General features: G+C 47.7%; 1 protein-coding gene across 2 annotated transcripts in view; it reads left to right on the top strand.

The window, feature by feature from the left end:
- Window positions 1-14,438, top strand: part of DYNC2I1 (dynein 2 intermediate chain 1) — a 148,740-nt gene that overhangs the window by 61,750 nt on the left and 72,552 nt on the right. The window contains exon 1 of one of the 2 annotated variants that reach the window (XM_075587827.1): window positions 14,033-14,051. The exons of the other annotated variant lie outside the window; for it this stretch is intronic. The gene's annotated coding sequence lies outside the window, so the exon portion shown is untranslated. Of the gene's footprint in view, window positions 1-14,032; window positions 14,052-14,438 lie in introns of those variants that run through there. 2 annotated transcript variants of the gene reach the window in all.

Below are 14,438 nucleotides of genomic sequence, written 5' to 3'. Positions count from 1 at the left end.
GGGCGGTGCTTGAACGCACAGAAAGAAGGCACTGGGACCGCAGCCTTACTCTCTGGGATCTGCAGGACTTCCCCCTACTTCAAGGAGCACCAGCATTTGTTTGGTTTTTGACCAACAGGACGCGTGCCTGCAGAACTCCCCATGTCACACCGGGGTCAATAGGAACTCATGACGTTGCAGCTTCCTGTGGGACCGCATGACAAGGAAGATTAAAACCTCCATTTTGTTCCCTCGGAGGGGACAGTACCGGGGACACCTTCTGAGCTAAGTATGTCAGGAAGCAGGGAGTTCCATCAGCTGAAATGAATGTGGTTTAGCTCTGGAGACCCCCTGTTTCCTATACATGTAAAAAGCACAGTAGGCATATGTATGGGGGGGTAAACCTCTGGGATTACTATGTGCATTTATGAGGTCAAGGGCCCTAAAGGATTAATTGTATGGATTGTTGCAGGGTAACTCCTCTCTCCCATATTATGTGACAAAGTGTCCAGGCAGAGCTCTACCCAGCCCACCTTCCACAAAGTGTGCATCCGGTCACTGGGTAGACGATACTAAGTATACTTCTAGCCACACACACCTTCCAGTCTGCCACCTGGGTCAGAAGGACTAAGCAATATCCAAACCTCTCAACCCTGTATCCAGGGGGATGGTGACCTTACAGAAGAGTATAAATAGAACTACAGAAGCGTCTAGGCCCTTTGTTTCCTGGGTGATGCAGAAAGATGAGCCTCATGTATATAGCGTCAGTCTAGGTTAGATGCATAAGTGCATGTGTTAGTATGAAAGGCCACCTTCATTTTAGTGTTACCATACGTCCGTATTTTCCCCAGACATTTCCATTTTTTTTTATTTAAGCTCGCCGATGGAGAGAAATTTTTAAACATCCTAAAATGTACACGCAAGTGGCGTTTAAGCGTTAACGAAAGCCGACCACGCATGCACTAGGGATGAGCGCCTTTGGTGTCCTCTTTTTTAAATAAGGAGTTATGGTAGCCCTATCTTAATTGTTTTCTCAGTTTGGGAATGTTTCCCTTATTGAGCATAGGGCCACATTATGAAGGGTAAGGAGTGTCCTACCTAATACAGAGGATGCATATAATACTGAGGAGCACTGAAAGTTGGGCCAGAGGTCTGGCCCAACTTCTGCTGGTGGGCCTCTGGTTGTCATCAGGCCCCAGCTCTCCCCAGCTGCTGCTGGTCTCTGTACCACCCTGGACCTCTCTCCAGCTGGTGCATGCCGGAAGCTGAGACCCAGCTTTTGGCGTGCATTGGTCGGAGCGGAGAGAGTCAGGCCCAGCGTGAAAGAGAGGCAGGCAGCAGCTGGGGAGAGCCGGGGCACTAGAGACATGAGAGCACCTCCCAGATGAGTGTGTGTTTGTATTTGGGGGGGCTGTTTGTATTTTTGGGGGGTTATTGTTGTTTGTATTGTGGGGGTATTATTGTGTGCATTGTGGGGGAGGGGTTATATTGTGTGTGTATTGTGGGGGGTCTTGGGTATGTGTGGGGCCAGGGGAGGAGGGGGGATTGAATGATAACGGAGGGGGGAAGAGTGGGGAGGGGAAGAGTGTGAGAGGATAGAGGGTGTAAGAGGGAGTGGGGAAGAGAGAGGGAGGAGCGTGAGTAAGGAAGAGAGGGGAAGGCCACTGACACGGTGGGGCCCCACGGTCGAAAATCTAGTACTGGGCCCCGGTAAATCTGCCTGCCCCTAGAAAAAGAGCAAGTGCTCATGATATACCTGGTACATCATAAGGGCCCCTTGCATTCCAGGGAAGTGTAAAGGTTAATAGATTACAAAGATTAATAGGTACAAAGATGCACTCACAAAACTAATATCTGGGCAATAGGTTTCTCTATAATAAAATAACAATTTGGTGTTTCTCCTGTTTTATTACAGCCCTGAAAGATAGTGTAGTATTAAAAAGGTACTAGTAGATATTACAACATTTTGGGGGCCATGTATGAAGAAGTGACTCTGCGGTGAAGCCGTTGCATGTAAAATAATTAGCATTTTCTTGGTTATTCATGCCATACAGTATGTATAAAGAGTATTTGTACTGCTGTAGAACGTGGCGTATTTGACCTTTAAAGAAACACATACTGTAACAAATGACAATGCCAGGATTACTGAGAAGTAAGGTTATGTTTATACATATTGCTATGCTTCAATTGTGCGGAAAAATAACCCCTTCTGTTATATATCAAAATATCCTAACTGCAAAGCTGGGGCGTAGCTAGAGCAAAAACTCTATACCAGTACAAAACATAAATGGATAGAGAAGCATAGTGAAGGTTATTTGTCAATGTCTCCTGTCTGAAAAACCTGCGTTAATGCTGGAGGAAAAAAACCCCACATAAAATCATCATCAAAAAGCCATCGCTTTCAATGAGATTTTTTTTGATAAGTCTAGGAGTGTTTTTGATGAACCCTTTTTTCATCCTAACTCCCTTACTAGCTAGCTATCCAGTCTCACGGTTGAATTGATCCTTGAAAACTTCTAAGTACTTGAACTGTGTTTGCCATGAAACAGTCACGCAGACCCATAACTACCATAGTACATGTGCTATTTATATTTACTGTAGCACCTGTGTGTCTCCCCCCTCTGGGAGAACTTGGGTAGGCTACTGCTTATGTAGTGCTGAATACCTGCGAGGGAGCAGGAGAGATGAGTTGCCCACGATAGTGTGGGGGCACAGGACTGTCTTTTAGGGGATCAGCTGGTTCTTCTCCTCTTGGTCTCAGCGCCTCCAGACATAGTGGGTTCAGCAGAGCTGAAGCCAGTCCCACCATGACAACCTTTTACCCCCAATTTCTCTGTCCACAGACTGCCGCCGAGCCACAAGTATAAATGAGGATGATCTTTATTGTAGCAGCCACTGTCAGTGTTATTACAGTGTATGCTTCGATTGATAGGATAGATCCCTGGCTTCTGAATGGTACTGGCCTGCCGGTAATATTGAGGCCTGGCTAGAGTAGCCTGTTGCCCTCAGCCCATAAGGCTGAGTATATGTCTCCTCCCGGCTGGGAGGGAGACATCTCCACATTCTCCCACCCCATGCAGGGGCAGGCTGGAAACCAACTGAAGGTCCCACCCCTAAGGGGCTGAACTTCAATCTATGATGAGGGAAGGCCCAGTATCTGTACCACCATTGGCAATCACAGATCCCTGTGTCATCTCCACTCCTGTCACTCAGGCGGTCAGCATGAGGAGGGAAACCCCCATAGGATAGCTTGTCACTGTCTACATCTTATTAGAACTTACGTGACAGGGAAGGTAGAGAGATAGCTGGACCAGCCATGGCTACACTACATATCATGCTCCTTACATAGCTTTTGAGTGTGATTTGGGAGTTCTCGATGAAAAAGTAAATGTCATCGGAATTAACCGTCTTCATGGAGTCTCTGTTCTGTGTCGCACGTCCATGATGACATTCTATTCTAATGAGTGTGACTCACTTCAGGTGTGTGAGACAGCCCCGTACCATAACCACTGTGGGTAGAGTAAGGTAGAAATGAATGGGTAGGGAACTCCAGGTGCTCTAATTGGAACTCTGTCCAACAAGAAGCTTCAATAAAGTACAGGCTTATCCAATCCCAAGTGTGTCATCGTAATTCTGTCACTTTTCAACTAGTGCTTCTTTCAGTCATGCAGGGGTAATACGTCCCACATGACAGGCTACAGCAAGCAGAGAGCGGTATGTTTCCTACAAGCAGGAGAAACAGTCTATGAGTAACCTAATGGGGCCTGTGTAGTACAGTGAGTGTCACCAATTGAATTGTTGGTGTCAAATTGACCCATGGCAATTGCAACCTATAGTTGCATAATATATATAATATATACTGTAAGCGGGCGCACACAAATGGGACGTGTATGACGCACGGATATAAACGTCATGTACTAAAGAGAGCTGGGTCTCTGCAAGAAAAAAAATTATAGTTGAACCTGTGTCAAAATCGTCAGCCAAGTAGCCTCGGTAAAAAGTCTGTTTATATTGTTAGCGCCGAATTAAGTTGCTAGGTATCAACCACAAATGTGTTTGATGCAGCCCGAATGTTTCATTGTATATTATTTTCACAGCCTGGGGATCGTAAGTAGTGTTGCATTAACAATTTAATTTTACTACTACTACTTATAAATAATGAAATAAAATATCATTCTGTTTTAATTTAAATTGTATAAATGAGATATTCAATATGACGCAATGAGTCAAACATTTTAAAAAAAAAAACAAGGACAATGCGTCAAATGATGAAGTTATAGTAAATGACGACCTTTGCACATAAGACACACCGTTTATGATTAATTGGACTACTCTTTTAACAGGGGTGGCCAACTCCAGTCCTCAAGGGCCACCAACAGGTCAGGTTTTCAGGATAGCCCTGCTTCAGCACAGGTGGTTCAATCAGTGACTCGGTAATTCACTGAGCCACCTGTGCTGAAGCAGGGCTATCAAGAAAACCTGACCTGTTGGTGGCCCTCGAGGACTGGAGTTGCCCACGCCTGGTTGAGCACAACATTTTTTTTAAAAATGACCTTTGTACATGAGCCCAAACTTTTTTTGCTAGTGTACTTTTCCTCTTCATAAGCAGAGTAAAGAGAGGAAGAGGTAAGGTTAGATTTCATCACAGGACCGTACAGTATGGGTCATTAAAAAGTCTTTCTCTTAGCAACTACTTTAAAGAATGGATGTAATTTACTATATGATACAACAATATTACTGTGCTTTGTTAACTGGAAATATCTTTCGTTTTTCTTTACTGGCGAAACTTTCCTTTTCATGTCATAAAGTTCACCTACCTGTCTTTGCATCCACTCCTACAAAATATTATTTTCATTTGTTTTCCAAATAGTACAAAAAAAACATACGATTTGTTTATTTTCCGGCTCAGGTGGCCATATGATCAAAGACTAGACAGCCACAGTTGAACTAAGTGAATCCCTATCTAAGAGGTACAAACCTGTGCTACATTCGCTCTGTGATTGAAGTTTCTGGGTTGGAAATAGACTGGTATTTCACCAGGTACTGAATTTTGTGTGACTCACTGATAGTGATTCTTTGTTACACCACTTATAGAAAAGCGAAAATAGCATGTTATTAAAAACACACAGTACACAGACTGTATGTTATTTAGCAGAGGTTATTGTAGGTTAATATAAGTAGAGCACATGTCATAAATGTTTGTTAATAACTTTCTTGACTAGACAAAAGAGGAACTTTACTGTACTGAAGTAAACTTTTTAATAAGAATATATGTTAGAAAAATAGAAAATATAGGTCAGGCACACTTTGAAAGCAGTAATCTCTCCCCAAAAAGATTTTTTTTTTTTTTTAAAGTAACCTGAACCGAGGGGTCACCCAGAGCTAATCTGTAGTCCCCTGACTACCGGAGACCCCCCTGCTTTTTAAGATATTTGTATTTTGTGTTGTTGTGGGGGTGTTTTATTTAAAAAACTACGAACATAGTCGCCAATCAAAAGCTGCAATGGCAAAGAAGATATCTTCTATCCAGGAGGAAATTATTTTCCCGCCTCCCTGGACAACTGGTAATATCTTGGGGACCACGGATCAGCTCCAGGGCGAACCTGGATTAGGTCATTAAACCCACCCCCTCCCAAAAAACAAGTCCAGCGCGGATTGCTGTTTGAAGAGATTTCACTTTGTAAATAGTTTGTTTCTTCATGGGAGCAGATGCAGTTCATAGTTCTCAAAATAACACAAATAGCTGACACACTGACCAGAGCTCCATGAACCACAGGAGAACTGGCAAAGTAGTTGTGACATATGACCTGTTTGGTAAAGGACATGGCCTTTGCTTCAAAGTTTGCCATTTTTCTATAATATAACTAAAAACTAGTGGAGCTTTTTTGTAAATGTAACGGTGTTTCCCCCACCCGATGGGAGATTCTGCCATTGCAGCGTGTGTGGTGCATGCTACCTGTAGGTAAGCAGGAGGGCCGAGTCATCCGCCGATGGTTGTGGGGACACAGGACAGGTGTCTGGGGTACATACCCAGCATATTTCTCTAGCAGTGCAGCGCCTCCATCTGCACCAGGCTCCAGGTGTATGGAGGCGATCTCCTACGATAGAAATGGTTACCTCTCCCCCCAGTAAGATCACACACCAGGCAGGCGGTATGATAACACGAACGGTTTATTCTGTCCAGCATAATGCAGGCTTCTGCCCTATGCAGAATCTGGTGATATCTCTAGCTGTAGGATGGTCCCTGGACCTGCACTACAGGTCATGGGCCCCCGCAGCAGTCCTAGCTTTCCCCTACCCTCTAGCAGAGGCAGGGGAAAGGTACACACTCACTCTCCCCCGAGGGGAAGAGGAATAGAGAAGGCCCAAGGTTCAGGCTACCTGTTGTGTGACCTGCCTCTCTCAAGTGGGGAGAGGCACTGCTGAATTTGAGCGGCAATCCCCTTAAGTAAAGCCAGGAGGGCACCAGGTCTGACCCATGATTGGGTAATCCAGGCCTGGTGCCACCTCCTCCCATGTCACTCAAGAGCACTGCAGGGAGTGGGGAAAACCCACGATAACTACTGCCAGGGAGGGCAGTCCTGGCTACATAAATATTGCCATACCAAGCACAATTTTTACTAAGAAGGACAGATAAACAGTTGTGTGGGTTCTCTGACCAGTTTAAAGAAATGAATAACTTTATTTCATATAGCGCTTTTCTCCCAATTGGATTCTAAATGCTTCACAATTACAGTATAGTGGGCAGTAGGCAGCACACAGAATTTTACAGACACAGTCCCTGCAAAGATGAGTTTACAATCTTTTTTTTTTTTTTTTTGTGCCTGAGGGACAGGGAGATAAAGTGACTTACTCAAGGTCACAAGGAGCCGACAGCGGGAATTTAACCAGGTTCACCTGATTGAAACTGAGTGTAATTGTTTTCAGTCTGTGTCTTTAGCCATTCCTTCTCCCTGATAATGGTAATGGTAGTGATAATGTTTCGCTAAAGATTGGATAAGTGTTGTCTTCCTCATTCTAAGAGCTGCTCGGTACATCACAAGTATAAAGAAAAAGTTGATAATTGCGCCAACCGTACTACAGTATAGTTCAAGACTTCAGTCCTTCACAAAGTGTAATCCTGCTGCCTGAGTTTCTTAGAGGTGATTCACCAACCTCTATATAATGTCACAGATAAAAAGGGGGTGGGGGGGATCCTCCGGCGCGTCTTCATGACTTCACTTACATGTTTTGTTGGCAGAAGAGATTAAGCCTTTAAAGTGGTACCCGTGTGTGTATCTTGCAGTGCCCTTCTTTCCCCTTTTAAACAGGCCACCGTACAGAGGAGAGAAAGTACTATTCCAGCTTGGCCAGCATTTCGGCCGGAGCGCATGCGCGAAAGGCGGGAGCTGTGGAAGGAGTGTGTAAGGAGAAAGACAAACGGAAGGAGACCCGGTTCGTGCACGAGTACCTGGAGATCCTCCCTGCTGTTTATTGTATCCTGCATACCATCTTAACATCTCACCAGCGGGAACGGAAGCCACGAGAGACCACCCATTCTTTGGAAGGACGCTCTGTGGAGTCTGGAGACATCTGCTCTCTATGCCAATAATTATTGGCCGCTTGTGAGTTTTTAATCACTATTCTATTTATTGTTAATAAACAGTGTTACACTATATTTCCCTTCTCTTCCCTATTTTGAGGAATCATCAAGAGGTCCCCCTCTCCCCCCACCCCCCCCATCTGCTTGATGTAAGTGTGTTCCCTCTTAAAGCTATAAAGTACCTTTATGTATTGAATTACCCCTGATTGTGGTCCCCCTCTCTATTTTACATTTCATGTGTCCCGGAATCACAAGTGGAACGACGGGCCGGAGGATCCGCCCCCCTTTTTTTCGGTACATCACAAGACAAGTTTTCCATTATTATGTAGCACCTTTTCCGCCACACCTGTGTAAGGAATCCACTCCTGGCTTTGAGTATAGCTTTTGCAGACTTCTGCAGTTGCAAAAGTTTCCTCTGGCAATCAATGGCACATGTGCTGCTTCTCATTGCAGCTTCTGCCCTGTGCTACATCATTGGAGGAATACTCACACACCCTTCTCCTGTAATTGGATCTCCGCCCTTTATATCCTGGGCGTTGGCACTGAAACAGTGCCGAGCATAATCTCCTACCTGGAACGTTACTGTCTCTGCCACAAACCGCCCCAGGCCTCTCTCCTAGCGTACTTACCTTCCAAGTTCCTGAGTATCCAGAGGCCTGTTCTTTCTCCTGTGCTGAAGCGTGTTGCCAGCACCGGTACCTGCTGCATTCCCTCCTAGCAGTGGCTACCCTTCCTTTCCTGCGGCCTGCTGCTATCCCCTTACAGTGGCCTGCCTTGGAATTCTGCGCTGAAGCGTTGGTTCTCCCCGACGCTGCCCTGCGGTGAACTTCGGTCAGCCTGCTGTCTCCTCCTGCTGAGATCGGCGTCATGGGCCGAGGCTGCTCCTCGCGCAGAAGCCACTCCCGCACTCACGCTCCTAAGCTGAAGCGGGGAACTCCTGTCTGCTTGTTGCCGATTCCTTGCTACGACTACGACCACCCGGATGTCTTCTATCCTGACCCTGCTTCGGCCATCGATTGTCCTGTCTTCTCCTACCCCGACTTTGGCTTCAATAACGACGATGCTGCCTTCTCCAATCCTGACCCTGCGATGTACGACTATGAACTGCGCACTCCGGATCAGTCTGCGCGGACTAAGGTCGGTTATAATGTAACCCCACCTCAGCCCCGCGGTCCGGTCCCGGTTTGTGGCGAGCATCGGCGTAACAACCTGTCAGGTAGAACAGAAGGCCTGAGATATCCGCAATGGTATAGGGAGACATCAGGACAGGCTCTCAGTGATGGTTCTTCGGTTAGCGCAGGAGGATCCTAGTGAAGCCAGGATGAATCTCATAGGCAACTCTTCTTAATGTTCACACTCCGGACATCACACCAGAGAGGGTATAACTGGAGTTTATTGGGAACATCATAGATATTAAAGGTTCCATTTCCTGAAGGCAGTACCCCGGGCTTGAGGCTCTGAGCACCCCTCCTCAGCATACCTTACCCCCTAACAGGGCAAGGCCTCAGCCCCCTCCTGTCCAGGAGATACTTACTGCTGCATCCTCGTAGCAGGGAGGGCAGCACAGAGCTTACTCCCAGAAACACTTAGGCAGCACTTATAGTGCCGGCAACAGCGATGCGACGGTGACGTCATGCTACAGTTGCTGGAAAAATGTAATTAACTTGACTTCCAGGAGCTTGGAGACAAGCGAAACGCGTTGAGTTGAACTGCAGCAGTCTAGGAGTGTACCCAGCACCCCCCCTAACCTGTGGGTTCCAATTCTGCGATCGATCGCAACCGGAAGTGATGCAACGGGCCAAACCGGAAGTGACGCGACGCGATCTCGGGAGTGGGGCTGACGGTGAACACGAAAGCTGCGCATCTTTATTTTTATGTGTCTATGCACATAGTGCAAAATGTGAGTGCAATATTTATTGTTTTATAAATATATATACATTGAACATGCAATGTTGCACTAAGAGTGTCATCTCTTTCATTGAGGGTCTATCTGTTACGCCGATGCTCGCCACAAACCGGGACCGGACCGCGGGGCTGAGGTGGGGTTACATTATCACCGACCTTAGTCCGCGCAGACTGATCCGGAGTGCGCAGTTCATAGTCGTACATCGCAGGGTCAGGATTGGAGAAGGCAGCATCGTCGTTATTGAAGCCAAAGTCGGGGTAGGAGAAGACAGGACAATCGATGGCCGAAGCAGGGTCAGGATAGAAAACATCCGGGTGGTCGTAGCAAGGAATCGGCAACAAGCAGACAGGAGTTCCCCGCTTCAGCTTAGGAGCGTGAGTGCGGGAGTGGCCTCTGCGCGAGGAGCGGCCTCGGCCCATGACGCCGATCTCAGCAGGAGGAGACAGCAGGCTGGCCGAAGTTCACCGCAGGGCAGCGTCGGGGAGAACCAACGCTTCAGCGCAGAAGTCCAAGGCAGACCACTGCAAGGGGATAGCAGCAGGCCGCAGGAAAGGAAGGGTAGCCACTGCTAGGAGGGAATGCAGCAGGTACCGGTGCTGGCAACACGCTTCAGCACAGGAGAAAGAACAGCCCTCTGGATACTCAGGAACTTGGAAGGTAAGAACGCTAGGAGAGAGGCCTGGGGCGGTTTGTGGCAGAGACAGTAAAGTCCAGGATAGGAATTATGCTCGGCACTGTTTCAGTGCCAACGCCCAGGATATAAAGGGCGGAGATCCAATCACAGGAGAAGGGTGTGTGAGTATTCCTCCAATGATTTAGCACAGGGCAGAAGCTGCAATGAGAAGCAGCACATGTGCCATTGATTGCCAGAGGAAACTTTTGCAACTGCAGAAGTCTGCAAAAGCTATACTCAAAGCCAGGAGTGGATTCCTTACAGTACGCCCCCCCCCCCCTTTCAGGTGAGAACTCCGGACGAACAGGGTCCATCACAGATTTGGGGGACATGGAGTTGTTTCTAAACCTCCTTTAGGTGAGAGGTGGCGTTGAAAGCCCATGATTTGTTGGGATTCCTTACAGTACCCCCACCACTGGGTGAGAAGCTTGGGTGGACAGGACCATTCATAGGTCTGGGAGACATCGAGTTGTTCCTGAAGTGTCTCAGGCGAGATTTAGGTCCAAAATCCAGGTGTACAGTGGCGAGTGCCACAAAGGACAATGGTGGCACTGCGGTTTTTGGTACATGGGCAATGGGACCAGGGGACTCTGGAATAGGGACATCAGAAGGGCCGCAGCCAGGTATCCAGTGCATAGTAATAATCCAAGAATACGGGACACAGGACACTGATTGTTGGACAAAAATGACATTGGGGAATTCGGGGCAGACAATGGCCTTGGTGGAATCAGCATGTAAGAAGTTGCGAGAGTCTTTAGCTCCCAAGGAATTCAGGGTGGTGGTTAGCGAGGGTATAGGGCGGGCGGGTTCACTGCAAGATATTGGAGCAGTAGTCTTGATACGAACCAGGCTTGTAATCCCAAGCAATTCGAGAGAGCTGGTAGTAGTGTTTACGTAATTGTTGGTTGTGGTACATGCAGTTGCAGGATTCGCCTCCTTTGACCTCTGAAATTTGGGGGGAATCAAATCCAAAGTTATGGTCTTGGCGAAGGGCATAATAAGCATCACGGAGACAGTAGGGGACAGCACGTCCAAACCCATAGTGGGGCCATCAAGAACAGGGATGGACGCCTCAGGCAAAGCAACGAGGTCCAGCATGAGTGTCCTTGTCCCAGAGAATGAAGACATGCAATCCAGAAAGGGCACTTTAGACACTGCACAGAACCCTGCGAGTAAAGACTCTGTTTGAAAGGTGAGAAAACAGATCTTATCCGAGAAAGCAGGAAGTCAGGTAAACGGTGTAACAGGCTTAGGAATAGAAGTCTTGGGGTTAATGCTGAGTACCTCCAACACAGAGAAGGAAAACAGTGAACTAGAACTTGGCTTGGGGGTGGAGGTCCCAGGTACCCAGGTCTCGCATGATACTGTGGGAGAAGCAATGCGAAATATTACTGTTTTAAACATAGGGTTCTTAACATCGGTAGCTCCAGGCACCCTCCTGAGAGGTAACCCTAGTTTAGCGACAGGACGGGGTCCTTTGAAAAAAGGGACACAGCGGGTATTACTGAAAGTTCCAACTGCGATACCCCAGAGTTCGTGGTAGTAGACATACAGTAAGTAGTGGATAACCTGAATACTGTGGGCGAATCAGCGTGAAACAGTATTATTAAAGGAGTGGGCATCCCAGACTTAAAGTCATCTTTAATCATCACGGAGGCTGTGGCATGATCCGTGAGAGAAGCTGGGGTAGACTCTCCAATAGAAACAAGGGTCATCTTGCTAGTCACTGAAGTGGGTGATTGAGAACCAGCAGGAACTGAACTAGCTACTGTAATGAAATCAGATAGCATTGCGCTTGTTTCAGAATTGGATCTCTGAGAATCCCTAATGAGGGCATCAGATTCCATGAGAAACTCAGTGACAGGGGTCTTGGAACCAATTAAAGGAATTGTAGGTATCACAGACTTAATAGGAGAAATACCTTGCAATACAGAAATTTTAGTAAAGGTGATAGGAAAAACAGAAGTAAGCTAGAGAAGGTTGCTTCTACAACAGAAGGTTTGGAAGCGGCAGAACTTAACTCTGCGGCTGCTGGAGAACTTTTAGCTACAGTGAGAAGGGAGTGCAGGTTTACAAAATCAGGGATAAGGGAAGTTTCAAACTTGAAAACCTGATCCTCCAAATAGGAGGGCCCTAACTTTAATTGTACTAAGGGAGCAACAGCAGATACGCTGATCACAGAAGGGGTCACTTGGAAAGGGACATAATATGTACTGTTCGCTTTAAACCCTAGGATTTGAGAAGAGGAGAACACAGACAGTGCAAATGGGGCAACCATGACTGTGCTGGTCTCTGAAGTGGGTATTTGGGAAAGAGGGTCTGGGACATCAGAAACGACAACAGATTCCACGAAAAGGGGTCTATGCTCAGAAGCAGGGGTCTCAGCTCTCTGAGTGACAGACGGGGTCAGCGAAATACCTAGGAGTAGGGATTCTGCAAACAGGTTTAGAGAAACAAACGGCTCCACAATACTCTTAACTGAAGCCAGTATTATTGCCGAAAGTTCAGGGGGCGTAGCCCAGAGAATTTTAGCTGAGTCAGGGGACATAAGGGGTTCATCCTCTGAGGCTAAGGAGGTATCCCTGACTGACGGACTACAGGGATTTACCAAGGGAGGTTCATAGGGCTGACCTGTAGGGGTTAACATAGGAAAAACCTCAAGGGTTAAATTACTCTGTACCCGAGAATCAGGGAAATAGAAGCTAGTCTCCGAGAGTGGGGTCATAGGGGGTTCTGCCTCTTGCCCTAGGGACCTATCATTAGACTGCGGAATACTAGGGTTAGCAGTAGGGACCTCACAGAGCAGACTAGCAGGGGTTAAGACAGAAAAAACCTCGGGAACAGAGCTTAGAATTTTTGGGTTAGAAAAAGAGGGCAAACAGGATTCATTCTCTGGTGCTAGGAGCGTGAGCGCGGGAGTGGCCTCTGCGCGAGGAGTGGCCTCGGCCCATGACGCCGATCTCAGCAAGAGGAGACAGCAGGCTGGCCGAAGTTCACCGCAGGGCAGCGTCGGGGAGAACCAACGCTTCAGCGCAGAAGTCCAAGGCAGACCACTGCAAGCGGATAGCAGCAGGCCGCAGGAAAGGAAGGGTAGCCACTGCTAGGAGGGAATGCAGCAGGTACCGGTGCTGGCAACACGCTTCAGCACAGGAGAAAGAACAGGCCTCTGGATACTCAGGAACTTGGAAGGTAAGAACGCTAGGAGAGAGGCCTGGGGCGGTTTGTGGCAGAGACAGTAACGTCCAGGATAGGAATTATGCTCGGCGCTGTTTCAGTGCCAACGCCCAGGATATAAAGGGCGGAGATCCAATCACAGGAGAAGGGTGTGTGAGTATTCCTCCAATGATGTAGCACAGGGCAGAAGCTGCAATGAGAAGCAGCACATGTGCCATTGATTGCCAGAGGAAACTTTTGCAACTGCAGAAGTCTGCAAAAGCTATACTCAAAGCCAGAAGTGGATTCCTTAGGCTAAGGCCCCGGTCACGGCGCGCTAATGCGCGCCCGCGCTTTCGGCTGCGCGTTCCGGCGATTCCCCGGTCTGCAGCTCACTGCAGGAGCAGAGACCGGGGGGGGGCGTGCCGGAGGAGTGACGGGGCGCGGCCATGACGTCACCCGGCAGGTTCGTCCTCATTGGCTGAACCGCCGGGGGGCGTGCCTAGCCGCTCGACGCGAGTTCCTGCTCTCAATTCTATTGAGAGCAGGAGTAGCTCTCGCGCGAGCGCTGCGGCCCCCCCTCGCAGCGGGCCCGGCGCCGTTGCGGGGAGGGCTCTGGTGAGCGCAGCGTCCGCCACAGCGGACGCTGTAGCATGCAGCGGGGGCAAGGCCTTACACTATCCTGCTGAAGCCTGACACTTCATATCAAGCAAGCTTTCCACACAACTTACACACTGCTGGTATTTTATTGAGAAATTGTGAGTCCCCTATTGTGATTTATTGAGTTGTTTTTTCTGTAGAACATACTACACTATATATTTTTATTTTTCTCCACATACGGTGACATCTGCGCTCCCCACAAGCTTCTTTCTGCACTCCTGAACTCTATTAGGTAACATACACATAACAACATGTTATTTGTTAACCCCTCCAGGACATATTTCACATAATTCACTTGAATTGTTATGCATTTAGCATAGGGACCTGCTCTTGAGGCTTGCCTTGACATTGCTTAGCAGGCTTGTAATGATTTGATCAAAAGATACAACCAAAAGTCTTCTTTGTCATAGACTTAGGTTTCAGAATGTAGATTTTTCACCATATATTGTTAGTTCAATGGGAGAAGCACAGGGATTCACTTTTTG

Source organism: Ascaphus truei, chromosome 2 (genome assembly GCF_040206685.1).
Source record: "Ascaphus truei isolate aAscTru1 chromosome 2, aAscTru1.hap1, whole genome shotgun sequence".
Taxonomy (NCBI): domain Eukaryota; kingdom Metazoa; phylum Chordata; class Amphibia; order Anura; family Ascaphidae; genus Ascaphus; species Ascaphus truei.
This window is presented reverse-complemented; position numbering and strand designations above follow the sequence as displayed.